Genomic DNA, 15,307 nt, shown 5'->3' with positions numbered 1-15,307 from the left:
TGGTTTGGGTCGGTGTTTGGGGTTAGCCCGGGGGCAGTGTTGGGCTGCTGTGAGGGCCAGGGTAGGGGCGGTTTTGGACAGTGGTGAGGTCAGTGTGCGGGGTCTGTGTGAGTGTGTCAGGGTGAGGGGTGAGTGTGAGTGTGTCATTGTGAGTGTGACAGTGTGTGGGGTGAGTGTGATTTTGTTTGTATCGTAGCCAGTCATGTTGACTGACCCCGTCTGCCTGGCTCTTACCATGAAACCTTGTCTGTCTTTTCTGTGAATAGTTTGGTAGCTGTGAACTGTGGCTGAGCTGCTACTGATTACCTTCCTGGTCTTAGTCTGATTAAACTCCCGGCTCTGGTCTATTTGTGTCAGCTTTGTGGTGAGCTTACTGCTGTTCCAAGGCCACATTTCCTTGTTATTGTGTTTCCCTCCTTCATATCAGCAGGAAACAGGCATTTGTTCGTATATCTGGGCCAGGAACCTCCCTTCAGAATGACAATAAGAAAGAATCTGTGACAAAACACAGCAGGAGCAGGAAACGGAGTTTGAAGGAGGAATTCAGGAGTGGGATTAGCAAACACTATGAGCAGAGAAATCGAAAACATTTATTAAACAACAAAAACACAAAAGCAGACATTAGAACCTCACAGAAACACAGACCATTCCAACTTTAATAAATGTTACATTGTGTACAAACGGGCTAAATCCTAACCTTTAAATCAATTATATTAATCAAATTGTGTTTGATTCCAATTCAGCTTTTTAACACCCTGTGTGTTCGTTCACTGGTGATTTCGGGTGCTGGGATTCTCCCAGTTCCTACTGGGACTTTTCCTGTTGCCGCTAGGAATCTCTCTGCCCTGCTGAGATTCTCTCAGCTCCTGCTGGGATTCACCCTGTTCCCACTTGAGGGACTCTCAGCTCCTGCTGGGATCCTCTGTGTTCCAGCTGGGAGTGTCAGGACCCTCTCTACACCTGTTAGAATGCTCCTTGTTCCTGCTGGGAATCTCTCTGGAAAACTCTCTGCTCCTGCTGGGAATCTCTCTGCTCCAGGTGAGTATTTCCCTGCTGCTACTGGGAAACTCTCTGCTCCTGCTGAGAATCTCTCTGCTCTAGTTGGAGCTCTCTGGTCCTGTTGGAAAACTCACTGCTGCTGCTGGCATTTGCCTGCTCCTGCTGGGATTCTCTCTCTTATGGCTCTGAATCTCTGTGTTCCTGCTGAGATTCTCCATGTTCCTGCTGGAATTCATACTATTCATGCTGGGAACTTCCCCTGTCCTGGCATGGAGGAGTGGGTGTGGTGCTGGGATCTACTCTGCACCTGCTGATATTCTCTCTGCTCCCACTGGAAATATTCCTATTCCCACTGGGAAACTCACTGTCCCTGCTGTGAATCTCTCTGCTCCTGCTGAGAAAGTCTGCTCCTGCTGGGAATCTCACTGTTCCCACTGAGAATCTCCCTGCTCTGGGTGGAAGCTGTTTGCTCCTACTGGAAAATTTTCTGTTCCTCCTGCAAAACTCTCTGATCCTGCTGGGAATCTCTGCTCCTGCTCTGAGACTCAATGCTCCTGCTCTCTCCCCGCTAACCTGCATTCCGCACTTAGAGTCGTGGAGTCATAGAGATGTACAGCATGGAAACAGACCCTTCGGTCCAACCCGTCCACACCGACCAGATATGCCAACCCAATCTAGTTCCATCTGCCTGCACTTGGCTCATATCTCTCCAAACCCTTCCTATTCATATACCCATCCAGATGCCTTTTAAATGTTGTAATTGTACCAGCCTCCACCACATCCTCTGGCAGCTCACTCCATACACGTACCACCCTCTGTGTGAAAAAGTTGTCCCTCTCACCCTAAACCTATGCCCTCTAGTTCTGGACTCCCCCACCCTAGAGAAAAGACTTTGTCTATTTATCCTATCCGTGATTTTATAAACCCCTATAAGGTCACTCCTCAGCCCCTGACGCTTTACCCATCCTGACAAACTTCCAGGTATTTAATTAGGACTTCACTCATGCAGCCATTTTTTAATCGAAAAATGTCAAGCCAACCTAGGTGAATCTTTCTCAACCAGTTTCGCCCCATCAGACCTGGGCTCCAGCCTTCTGCTACCATCAGCTGCAAAATGAGCGAGCTCTCATAAGACGCTGGAACCAAAGTGGGCATCTGTAAAGGTTGCCTGGTATAGGTCCTTAGTCTAGCCAAGTTCTTGTGCAAACTACAGAGCGAATTTTGTTAAAGACTGGTTCAGCGATTACCGAAACGGCCGCCCAGTATCGACCTCCGTTGGAACCGGGTGACCATTTCACCAGGCAGTTATTTTGACTGGTTCTGTTTTCGGATTAGGTTCTGAACAGTTTAACTGTCCGAAACCAGATGTAAGGGGACGTTCCAGGATCTGCACTCTCCTGAATACTGGCCAATGAGTTCTCCAACTCAATTTAGATTTAGTGGGCATCTTCAACTGTCCTCAAGTCTGCAAACTACCAGCAATGGCTTGCTCGCCAGGATCAGCAAGAAAATTGGAACCATTTGGTCGAGGCTTGGCTTTGCTTTAGGGCTTTGTTAGAGTCCCTCTGTTCAGGACATGTCCTTAGTGAGGTAATGCAATTGCTGTTCCACTCAATTGTTGTTCCCCAAGCTCAACTGGAACGTTTGGCTGTCCACTTCCACCAGAATACCCTGGACCGCATGCCCCACTTGCCACCTTTTCCCAATGACAAAGCCAGGTGTAGTAGCGGTTGGGCCAGTGGGCGCTTTTGCATAGTTACAACATACACATACAATCCCACATACCAAATTAGATTAGATTAGATTACATTACAGTGTGGAAACAGGCCCTTCGGCCCAACAAGTCCACACCGACCCGCCGAAGCGCAACCCACCCATAACCCTACATTTACCCCTTACCTAACACTACGGGCAATTTAGCATGGCCAATTCACCTGACCCTGCACATCTTTGGACTGTGGGAGGAAACCGGAGCACCCGGAGGAAACCCACGCAGACACGGGGAGAACGTGCAAACTCCACACAGTCAGTCGCCTGAGGCGGGAATTGAACCCGGGTCTCTGGCGCTGTGAGGCAGCAGGGCTAACCACTGTGCCGCCCACGGTTGCTTCATCAACATCTCATTAATAGTTAAACCAAAGTCGCATGGCTCTGCAAGTCATTTTAACTCGTGACAAATCCTGGTATAGATTCTCCTGATTCTCAAATTGCCAAGTAAAACTGTCAGGGGAATTACCCATTGCTTTTCATTTACCCCAGCGTCATTTACCCGGAGAAAATAACACGTTCTTTCCGCATACTGGTCCCAGTCTTCGATGGCAGGATCCAGCTTCCCAAATAGCGGCATGATGCTAGAAATGCTGACCCCTAATGCTTCACTCCCTCGGCAGCAGCTGCAGTGGGAGGAGCGACAGCGAGGACCAGAGGCCTGATGGGAAGGTAGGAGTAATGTTTAAAAAGTTTTTAAAAAATAGGCAGAGCGCATGCTGAGCAGGAGCGGACATGGGACTGCTGGGTAACTCAGGCTTGATATTTGGGTGGTTGCTTTACCCGAAACACTACTCGGGTAGTGTCTCCCACCCAACCTCCTCCTCTAACCAAAAAAAACTGTTCTGACTGCTGGAATGATAAGGTGACTAGCCTTCTTTTCTCCCTCCCTTTTAGTTTTCAGTCGTCTCTTTGGGAATTTGGAATAGTGGGAATGGAGGTTAGGGCAGTTGAATGTTCCTCCTGCAGAACATGGGAGGGAACAGTTACCTCTAGTGTCCCCTGCTGACTGCATCTGTGGGAAGTGCACCCAACTCCAGCTCCTCGAAAACCGCGTTAGGGTGCTGGAGCTGGAGTTGGATGAACTTCGGATCATTCGGGAGGCAGAGGGGGTTATTGTAAGGAGTTACAGGGAGGTAGGCACACCTCAGGTAAAAGAAGAAGGTAGATGAGTTACCGTCAGGGGTCAGAGAGGGAACCGGCAGACAGTGCAGGAATCCCCTGTGGCCGTTCCCCTCAACAACAAGTATACTGTTTTGGATACTGTTGGTGGGGGGTGACTTACTAGGGGCAAGAAATGGGGCACAGGTCTCTGGCACAGAGTCTGTCCCTGTTGCTCAGAAGGCAAGGGATAAGAGGAGCAGAGCATTAGTCATTGGGGACTCCATAGTTAGAGGGACAGATAGGAGATTCTGTAGGAATGACAGAGACTCATGGTTGGTGTATTGTCTCCTTGGTGCCAGTGTTTATGATGTCTCTGATCATGTTCTCAGGATCCTTGAGGGGGAGGGAGAGCAACCCCAAGTCGTGTTCCACATCGACACCAATAACATAAGTAGGAAAAGGGATGGGGATTTAAGGCAAAATTTCAGGGAGCTAGGGTGGAAGCTTAGAGCTAGAACAAAGAGAGTTGTTTCTCTAATTTGTTGCTCTTCCACGAGGTAGCAATACGAGGAATAGGGAGAGAGAGGAGTTGAACATGTGGCTACAGGAATGGTGCAGGAGGGAGGGTTTTGGATTCCTGGATAATTGGGGCTTTTTCTGGTATAGGTGGGACCTTGCACAAACAGGACGGTCTTCACCTGAACCAGAGGAGTACCAATATCCTGGGGGGGATCATTTGCTAATGTTCTGAGGGTGGGTTTAAACTAAATCAGCAGGCGTATGGGAACCTAAATTGTAGTTCAAGTATACAAGAGGTTGAGAGTAGTGAAGTCAGAAATCAAGTTTCAGGGTCGCAAGAAGGCACCGGCAAGCTAAAAGTCGGTTTGAAGTGTGACTACGTCAACGCCAGGAGCATCTGGAATAAGGTGGGTGAACTTGCAGCATGGGTTGGTATCTAAGATTTCGATGTTGTGGTCATTCCGGAGACATGGGTAGAGCAGGGACAGGAATGGTTATTGCAAGTTCCAGGATTTAGATGTTTCAGTAAGAACAGGAAAAATGGTCAAACAGGGCGGGTTATGACATTGTTAGTCAAGGACAGTATTACAGCTGCAGAAAGGACGTTTGAGGACTCGTCTACTGAGGTAGTATGGGCTGAGATTAGAAACAGGAAATATGAGGTTACACTGTTGGGAGTTTTCTATAGGCCCCCCCAGTAGTTCCAGAGATGTAGAGGAAAGGAGCAAGAGTGACAGGGTAGTTGTTATGGGGGACTTCAACTTCCCAAGTATTGACTGGGAATACTATAGTACAAGTACTTTTGTGTCCAATGTGTGCAGGAGTGTTTCCTGACACAGTATGTAGACAGGCCAACAAGGGGCAAGGCCACATTGGATTTGGTACTGGGTAATGAACCTGGCCAGGTGTTGGCTTTGGAGGTAGGTAAGCACTTTGGTGATAGTGACCACAATTCAGTTGTGTTTAGTTTAGCGATGGAAAGGGATAGGTATACACCAGAGGGCAAGAGTTACAGTTGGGGAAAAGGGACGATGCGACTAGACAAGATTTAGGATGCATAGCATGGTGAAGGAAATTGCAGGAGATGGGCACAATAGAAATGTGGAGCTTATTCAAGGAACAGTTACTGTGTGTCTTTGATAAGTATGTACCTGTCAGGCAGGGAGGAAGTGGTTGAGCAAGGGAGCTGTGGTCTACTAAAGAAGTTGAATCTCTTGTCAAGAGGAAGAAGAGGGCTTATGTTAGGATGAGATGTGAAGGCTCAGTTAGGGTGAGTGAGAGTTACAACGTGGCCAGGAAAGACCTAAAGAGAGAGCTAAGATGAGAGAGGAGAGGACATGAGAAGCCATTGGTGGATAGGATCAAGGAAAACCCTAAAGCTTTGCATAGTAATATAAGGGATAAAAGAATAACTAGAGTAAGATTAGGGCCAATCAAGGATAGTAGTGGGAAGTTGTGCGTGGAGTCTGAGGAGATAGGGGAAGTGCTAAATGATTATTTTTCATCAGTATTCACACTGGAAAAAGACAATGTTGGTGAGGAGAATACTGAGAAACAGGCTACTAGACTAGATGGGATTGAAGTTCACAAGGAGGACGTGTTAGCAATTCTGGACAGTGTGAAAATAGATAAATCCCCTGGGCCGGATGGGATTTATCTTAGGATTCTCTGGAAAGCCAGGGAGGAGATTGCAGAGCCTTTGGCTTTGACCTTTATGTCGTCATTGTCTACAGGAATACTACCAGAAGACTGGAGGATAGCATATGTTGTTCCCTTGTTCAGGAGGGGAGTAGAGACAACCCTGGAAATTATAGACCAGTGAGCCTTACATCGGTTGTGGGTAAGGTGTTGGGAAAGGTTATAAAATATAGGATTTATAATCATCTTGATAGGAATAATTTGATGAGGGATAGTCAACACGGTTTCGTGAAGGGCAGTCATGCCTCACAAACTTTATTGAGTTCTTTGAGAAGGTAGCCAAACAGGTGGATGAGGGTAAAGCCTTTAATGTGGTGTATATGGATTTCAGTAAGGTCTTTGCAAAGTTTCCCCACGGTAGGCTACTGCACAAAATAATAAGACATGGGATTGAGGGTGATTTAGCGATTCGGATCAGAAATTGGCTAGCTGAAAGAAGACAGAGGGTGGTGGTTGATGGGAAATGTTCATCCTGGATTTCAGTTACTCGTGGTGTACCGCAAGGATCTGTTTTGTGTCCACTGCTGATTGTCATTTTTATAAGTGACCTGGATGAGGGAATAGAAGGATGGGTTAGAAAATTTGCAGACAACATTTAGGTTGGTACAGTTGTGGATAGTGCCGAAGGATGTTGCAGGTTACAGAGAGACATAGATAAACTGCAGAGCTGGGCTGAGAGGTGGCAAATGGAGTTTAATGTGGAAAATTGTGAGGTGATTCACTTTGGAAGGAGCAACAGGAATGCAGAGTACTGGGCTAATGGTAAGACTCTTGGTAGTGTTGATGAACAGAGAGATCTCGGTGTCCATGTACATAGATCCCTGAAAATTGCCACCCAGGTTGATAGGGCTGTTAAGGAGGCATATGGTGTGTTAGCTTTTTATGGGTAGAGGGTCTGAGTTTCAGAACTATGAGGTCATGATGCAACCGAACAAAAGCCTGGTGAGGCTGCACTTGGGAGTATTGCGTACAGTTCTGGTCACCGCATTATAGGAAGGATATGGAAGCTTTGGAAAGGGCTCAGAGGAGATATACTAGGAAGTTGTCTGGGAAGGTCTTATGAGGAAAAGCTGAGGGACTTGAGGCTGTTTTCGTTCGAGCGAAAAAGTTTAAGAGGTGACTTAATATAAGATAATCAGAGGGTTAGATAAGGTGGACAGTGAGAGCCTTCTTCCTTGGATGGTGATGGCTAGCACAAGGGGACGAAACTTTAAATTGAGGACAGATGTCAGAGATAGTTTCTTTACTCAGAGAGGATTAGGGGCGAGGGATGCCCTGCCTGCAACAATAGTAGACTCACCAACTTTAAGGGCATTTAAATGGTCATTGGACAGGCATATGGACAAGAATGGAATAGTGTAGGTTAGATGGGCTTCACAGATTGGTTTCACAGGGCATCGCAACATTGAGGGCTGAACGGCCTGTACTACACTGTACTGTTCTATGTTCTACGTTCTAACTCAAAGGTGAGTGTTGCAAGCAAGCTTCTTCAGGAGTGTGCTTTTCTCTTGTCACCATTGAGGTAACTCCACACAAGCTGGTCTCCCCTCACCACGTCATCCTTTATTGACACATGGAGAGCCCTGACCCTGATCCAGCTCTGTCAGAGGCGGCTCTCAGGGTGAACAGAACCTCTGACACAACTGTTTAACTCTTCAATTCCTGATGAAGGGCTTATGCCCGAAGTGTCAACTCTCCTGCTCCTCGGATGCTGCCTGACCTGTTGTGTTTTTCCAGTGCCTTACATAGAACATAGAACATAGAAGAATACAGCGCAGGACAGGCCCTTGATGTTGCACCGATCCAAGCCCACCTAACCTACACTAGCCCACTATCCTCCATATGCCAATCATCTTATACACCTCTATCAAGTCACCCCTAAACCTTCTTTTCTCCAATGAAAACAGCCCCAAGTGCCTCAGCCTTTCCTCATACGATCTTCTTTTGACTCTGACCTCCAGCATCTGCACTTCCACCTGTTCCTATCTGTCAGCCAGGCCCGGTTAACAGCCCCATGCAGGGAATTCATATTCTATGAGATCCACCTTACTGACCTCATCACAATCAGATTTGGCGAATGGTGCCCATCCTTACTTGGGACTCAATGACCTTGGGACTGGCACTGGGTACCATCGGGACCCCTCTAGCAGAGGGTGAAGTTCCCTATCTGGGGGATTTTATCCACTGAGTGAGTGAGAGAGTGAGAGTGAGTGAGTGAAAGTGTGTGAATGAGTCAGTGAGTGAATAAGTGAGTGAGTGGCTTTTCTGAGATTTCATTGGTGAATCTCCTGTGCCTCAGAGGTTAGTTTCAGAACGTTTAATACACTGATTTCCAACACAGGGCCAGACACTGTCTTACCTATCCACCTTTGAATCCCTAACCCTCCACAACTTGAAGTCCAGCCTAGCGTTCTGCTGCAGGAGATACAGAAAATTCCAGAACACTGTCGGGAAGCTGAATGAGGATCAAAAAGTTTAGGAAAAACTGAAACTGGGGGGGGGGGAAGGGAATCTATTCAGGGGAAGCTCGGTAAACCATAGTGGACAGGAAATGAAAAGTTGGAAATTGAGTTCTGTCGAGCTGAGGCAGTGAGGAAATGAGCCAGGGTCAGAGGGAGAAAAGCCAAAAATCAAATTCCCCGTTTCCGTGCCAACTAACTATTGTCTTACAATGGGAATGGAGTAAAAAAGTAAGGAGCTTTTCCAAAAACAATACAAGGCACATTGAATACATTGAACAGATTTGATTTGGTTATCTAAGATATAATAGGATATCCAGAGAATATTCACTGCGTTAATCCCGAATATGCAAAGACTTTCTTAGGAGTTGAAGTTGTGTAGATTGGGCTTGTATTCATTGGAGTCTCGAAGAGTGAGAGGCAACCTTATTGAAACAATCAAGATGATTAGAGGACTTGACAGGGTAGACGTGGAGAAGTTGTTTCCCATTGTGGGAGAGTCTAGAACCAGAAGGCATGGTCTCAGGATAAGGTGTCACCCATTCAAGACAGAGACGAGGAGGATCCGACTTGATGGGCTGAATGGTTCACTGCTGCTCCTGAGGCTAATGGTGACACAATATCTGAGCGCGCGGAGCCTGATCAGACAACCAAACCATTAGTGTCAGGGTGAGCTGAGTGGAAAGAGCAATTCCTTCAAAATAGGGGGGAAGTGGAGGAGAGGAGAGAGGGAATGAAATGGAGGAATTTTCCATGGGATAAGGAAAGGGGGAGGGTAAATCCAGCTGCTGAGAATGGCCACACTGGGGCATATAGTCCTGATAGAAGACACAACAACTCAAGGCAGAGAGTAAAGCCAAATCAGGTATTTGAACAGAGAGGACAGTAAGTGTTTGGGGGGTGGGGGGCAATAGGAAAGCCCAGTCACAGTGGGAAATAATGGAGCTGTGCAAACACCTTGAGTATATCTGCATGTGGAAGTTTAGCTCAGATCAGATTCACTGGTCTTGACTGAGTTTTATTCTATTCCACCAGACTTTCGAGTGCAACAGAAATGTACATAGAAAATCGAGGAGGAGATGACAGAACGTAGCTTTATGACAGTGAACCAAGCTGTAGTCGGAGAGGACGGGAGAAAGCAGTCGGGCTGGGGGTGGCAGCTGTTTCAGACACCAGACTAAAGTGTCAAAGGTAGCCCCTACATTCCTGCCTTTCCCACAATGCCCACCTGCATGTGCCAACTGAAACCAGTCTCTGTATGGAGATGTGTGGGGTAACCAGCTCATACTCAATTCACCACTGATCGTCATTTCAAAATGGCTGACAATTTAAGTACATTCCAAAGCTTAACCCCTCGGGTGAACAGCCTCCCCCCACACTCTCAGACAGTACATTCCAGACCCTAACCCCTCGAGTGAACCTGCCTCCCCCACACTCTAGACAGTACATTCCAGGCCCTATCCCCTCGAGTGAACCTGCCCCTCCCCCACACTGTCAGACAGTACGTTCCAGACCCTAACCCCTCACTGTGTGAAAAGGATTTTCCTTCTATCTCTGTTGGTTCTTTTCCCATTCCTTGTTAACCTGAATCCTGTGGTTTTGATCCATCCATCAATGCGGACAGTGTACCGTAACCAGTTCCTTCATGATCCTGAACACCTCAATCAAATCTCTCCTCAACCGTCTCTTCTCCAGGGAGAGCAGTACCAAATTCCCTAATCCATCCACATAACTGATCTTCCTCATGCCTGGGATCATCCTCATTAATCCTTTTTCACCCCTCTCCCTCTCCACTGCCTTTTGTATTAATTCTAAAGTTAAGGACAATACTCAGCTGAGGGTGAAAGCCGTGTTTTATTTAGAATTGAACAGCACCCCCTTACTCTTATGTTATATGTCCCTATTAATAAAACTCAATAAGCTGTATGCTTTATTAACTACACCTCCAGCCTGTCACTTTCAATGATTTTAGCAGAAATACCTCCAGGCACCTTGACCTTTAAAACTGTATCCTTAATTTTCTATTGCCTCTCTGATCAAAATATATCACTTCACATTTCCCCATATTAAATTTTAATCTACCATACATTCACCAGCCAGTCTTTATACCTGTGGAGGTCTAACACCGGCTCCCTTCTGCAAACTCAATTTGAAACCAAGTACTGCCCAATCTGAAGGAGACCTTTGTAAGTACTGAAAATGGTCATGTCTCGGATCTTTCAAATTACACCCCTGTATGAAATCACGTTCGTAAGTGCAGGTGTTGGCAAGTCAGATCTTCGTAAATCAGGGACCCACCCCTGTGTATCCACATTTGGTATCATCTGTCCAGTTTGAAACCGGGACCCGTAGACCCAAGTCTAGGTCCTTAAACAGTTGGGATGGATCAATCAGTGGTGTGCCTCAGAGAATCAGTGCTGGGACCGCACTTATTCACAATTTACATCGATGATTTGGAGTTGGGGACCACGTGTAGTGTGTCAAAGTTTGCAGATGCCACTAAGAGAGAGCAAAGTGGGCAGAGCACTGTGAAACGTTACAGAAGGACAGAGATAGTTTAAGTGAGTGGGCAAAGGTCTGGCAGTTGGAATACAATGTTAATAAATGTGAAGACATCCATTTTGGTAGGAATGACAGTAAAAAAGGACTATTACTTAGTTATAGAGTCATAAAGATGTACAGCACAGAAACAGACCCTTCGCTCCAACTTGTCCGTGCCAAACAGATACCTCAACCTAATCTAGTCCCACTTGCCAGCATTTGGCCCATATCCCTCTAAACCATTCCTATTCATATACCCACTTGAATAGTAAAAAGATTGCAGCATGCTGCTATGCAGGGGGACTTGAGTGTCCTTGTGCATGAATCACCGAAGGTTGGTCTGCGGGTGCAACAGGTAATTAGGAAGGCAAATGGAATCTTGTCCTTCTTTGTGAGTGAACCTGCCTCCCCCAGACTCTCAGACAGTACGTTCCAGACCCTAACCCCTCACTGTGTGAAAAGGATTTTCCTTCTATCTCTGTTGGTTCTTTTCCCATTCCTTGTTAACCTGAATCCTATGGTTTTGATCCTATGGTTTTGAGAGATAGAAGTGGACAGGACGTTCCCACTGGTGGGTGAAACTAGGATAAAAGGGCCTCAAGATTAGGGGGAGCAGATTTAGGACTGAATTGAAAAGGGAACTTATTCAGGATTGTGAAACTATGAAATTCCTGCCCAGTGAAGTGATTGAGGCTTCCTCAGTAAATGCCTTTAAAGCTAACATCGATGATTTTTTTGAACAACAAAAGAATTAAGGGTTACAGTAAGAGTGTGAATAAGTAGAGCTGGGACCATGACAAGATCAGCCATGATCTTTATTGAATGGCGGAGCGGGCTCGAAGGGCCAGCTCATCCTAGTTTGAATGCCCTTATGTTCTTATCTCTATCAGTCAGTCTTTTCATCGATCTATCATTCGGCCCAACTAACGCAGGACTTTGGCAACATCTCTTTCTTCAGTAAATAGAGGTGAAAGGTTCTCATTAAAACCACCTGCCTTGATACATTCATTCATTCACCCTCCTCCCATTTCACCAGCCTTTTATTATTTCCATGCTGACTGTAGACTTTGGGATTCCCTGCTGGTGTCATCGAGTCATAGAGATGTACAGCATGGAAACAGACTCTTCAGTCCAACTCATCCATGACATCTTAGATAAATCTAGTACCATTTGGCAGAACTTGGCCCATATCTCTCTAAACCCTTCCTATTCATATACCCATCCAGATTCCTCTTACATGCTGTAATTGTACCAGCCTCCACCACTTCCTCTGGCAGCTCATTCCACACACGTACCACCCTCTGTGTGAAAAAGTTGCCCCTTAGGTCTCTTTTATATCTTTCCCCTCTCACCCTAAACCCTGGAGTCTTGGACTCCCCCCCCCCCCCCACCCCAGGGAAAATACCTGTCTATTTACCCTATCCATGCCCCTCATGATTTTATAAACCTCTATAAGGTCAGCCCGCAGCCAGGGAAAACAGCCCCAGCCTATTCAGCTTCTCCCTATAGCTCAGACCCTCCAACTCTGGCAACATCCTTGTAAATCTTTTCTGAGCCCTTTCAAGCTTCACAACATCCTTCCTAAAGCATGGAGACCAGGATTGCATGCAGTATCCCAACAGTGGCCTAACCAATGTCCTGTACAGCCGCAACATGACCTCCCAACCCCTGTACTCTTTCTTTGCTTCCCTTGTATATTTTGTTTAGAATATTGTTCACATGTTTTAAAATAGGTCATTTCCTTTTAGAATATAACTTGTAGCTTTACGAATTAATTTTTTTGGAACTGTAGAAAGTGGGATGAGTGCAATTGGAGTTTTGAGTCGATTACATTTTTTACAATTGGAGCTCTAATGATTTAGGAAGTCAGCAGAGAGACAGAGGTAAGACCATAAATCAGCAGGTCCATTTATGTAGCTGGAGAACCGGTGATGTGATGTGGTGTGATGCGGTCTTTCGAATTAGGGGAGATGGAACCAAAATTGTTTCAAAGCCTTCAGTAAGCTCATTTATTTCATCAGATCCAAGAGGAAATTAGAGATATGGAATAATTAACCGAAAGTTTGAGGACAGCACAGAGCAGGCCACCCATTTTGGAGATGGATGGAGATTAGGGAGATTCTATGGTTTTAGTTTATCTGGGCATTTGCTGAGAGAGTTACTTGTAGTTTGGATATCATAGGACTTGCAAGTCATAGAAGAGATTCCCTACAGTGTGGAAACAGGCCCTTTGGCCCAACAAGTCCACACCGACCCTCCAAAGAGTAACCCACCCACCCCCTACATTCAACCCTTGACTAATGCACCAACCTACACACTAGGGACCACTTTAGTTTGGCCAATTCACCCTGACCTGCACATCTTTGGAAGGAAACCCATGCAGACAGTCACCCGAGGCTGGAATCGAAGCTGGGTCCCTGGGTGCTGTGAGGCAGCAGTGCTAACCACTGAGCCACCGTGCTGCCCTAAGTCTCTACGAGATAGCCAAAGTAATTTATCCTGACCTAGTTCTGCACTATAGAGTAGCTTCATCATTGACCATGTGGCATATGGATGAGAATTGAACTGTGTTAGTGTGAGTGGAAGAATGTACAGTGGTCCTCCTCCCCACCCCCCCCCCCCCCCCCAGAGTCTTGTGGTAATGATTGCACCCAGAAGATTCACTTGGGCCTAATCGTCAAAAGGGGGTAAATGAAATCTCACTGGGGCTGAGAAAATCTCTGTGTCATTCTTGGAAACTCTAAAGAGATGAACATCTTTAAGACTGCTTCAGGCTAATAGAGGAATTCTTGCTGAAAATAAGAAGTAAATCAGAGTGGATGGTATATGTCGTTATACACCAAAGTGTGTGGTGCTGGAAAAGCACAGCCAGGCAGGCGGCCTCCGAAGAGCAGGAGAATTGACGTTTCGGGCATAAGCCCTTCATCAGGAATGAAGGGCTTATGCCCGAAACATCAATTCTCCTGTTCCTCGGATGCTGCCTGACCTGCTGTGTTTTTCCAGCACCACACTCTTGGACTCTGATCTCAAGCATCTGCAGTCCTCACTTTCTCCTAGTAGTAATAAACCACGTTGTTAAGTTAACAGTGTTTGTTTTATTTAAATCTTTTATATCCAATAAAGTTTGCTTTGTTATCAAATATAATAAAGTCATGTGGTGTAGCTTGACTTGTTAAAAGAAAACATTCAGAATTCGTTATAAAGAAAGGCTGGATAGACTGGGACATCTTTCACCAGAGTGTAGGAAGTTGAGAGGTGACCCTATGGAGGTTTAGAAAACCATGAGGGATACATGTAGAATTAAAGGTAGGTGTCTTTTCCCTGGGATGGTGGGTTACAAGGCCAGGGGGGGGCATATTTTTAAGGTGAGAGGGGAGAGATTTAAAATAGACCTGAGGGGCGCATGTTTTACACAGAGATTGGTTTGCATGTTAAATGAATCTTCCGAGGAAATGGTGGATGTGAGCGCAGTGTTTAAAGACACTTGTGTAAGAACATGAACAGGAAAGGTCTGGAGGTCTATGGGCCAGGAGCAGGTAGGTGGGAGTAGTTTATGTTCAGTACAGACTGGTTAGCCTGTAGGGTCTGTTTCTGTGCTGTATAACTCCATGACACTTATAACTCTTAACTGGATCACTACAGCAGCTTTTCACTTCCCTCATCCCTTTCACTTGTTTTCCCAGCTTCCCTTTGGGAATTCCCAAACAGATTGAAGATCTCTTGGCCGAGTGTGAAAAGCTGCAATGACACAGGATCGCCAATAACTTGTCGGAAGTGAAAACCCAGCCAAACGTATGAGAAGCGAAAACATCAAGGAGTAGAACAACCCACTTTAGGCCATGCGTGCATCTTTCTGTGGTCATCGCCAGACAGTCAGTGCTGTTGACAGAGAGAGTATTGAGTGAGCAATGATTCTTTTGTAGCTCAACTGAGGGGGGGGGAGAAGACATCTTCATTCACTGAATGAAGATTGGTGGGCGGCACGGTGGCACAGTGGTTAGCACTGCTGCCTCACAGCGCCTGAGACCCTGGTTCAATTCCCGCCTCAGGCGACTGACTGTGTGGAGTTTGCACGTTCTCCCCGTGTCTGCGTGGGTTTCCTCCGGGTGCTCCGGTTTCCTCCCACAGTCCAAATGTGCAGGGTCAGGTGAATTGGCCAATGCTAAATTGCCCGTAGTGTTAGGTAAGGGGTAAATGTAGGGGAATGGGTGGGTTTCGCT

The 15,307-nt window shown here is 46.3% G+C and overlaps 1 long non-coding RNA gene across 2 annotated transcripts in view; it reads left to right on the top strand.

The window, feature by feature from the left end:
• LOC122559119 overlaps positions 1-14,988 on the top strand; it is a 32,703-nt gene extending 17,715 nt beyond the window's left edge. The window contains exons 1-3 of one of the 2 annotated variants that reach the window (XR_006314347.1): positions 3,130-3,438; positions 9,582-9,737; positions 14,771-14,988. This is a non-coding gene — a long non-coding RNA (uncharacterized LOC122559119). Of the gene's footprint in view, positions 1-3,129; positions 3,439-9,581; positions 9,738-14,770 lie in introns of those variants that run through there. The other variant, XR_006314348.1, reaches the window with a different exon arrangement.
• Positions 14,989-15,307: the final 319 nt, after the last annotated feature.

The sequence above is a fragment of the Chiloscyllium plagiosum genome, chromosome 18 (genome assembly GCF_004010195.1).
Source record: "Chiloscyllium plagiosum isolate BGI_BamShark_2017 chromosome 18, ASM401019v2, whole genome shotgun sequence".
In the NCBI taxonomy this organism is placed as follows: domain Eukaryota; kingdom Metazoa; phylum Chordata; class Chondrichthyes; order Orectolobiformes; family Hemiscylliidae; genus Chiloscyllium; species Chiloscyllium plagiosum.
The sequence above is the reverse complement of the archived record's forward strand: the minus strand, read 5'-3'. Positions and strand labels throughout refer to the sequence as shown.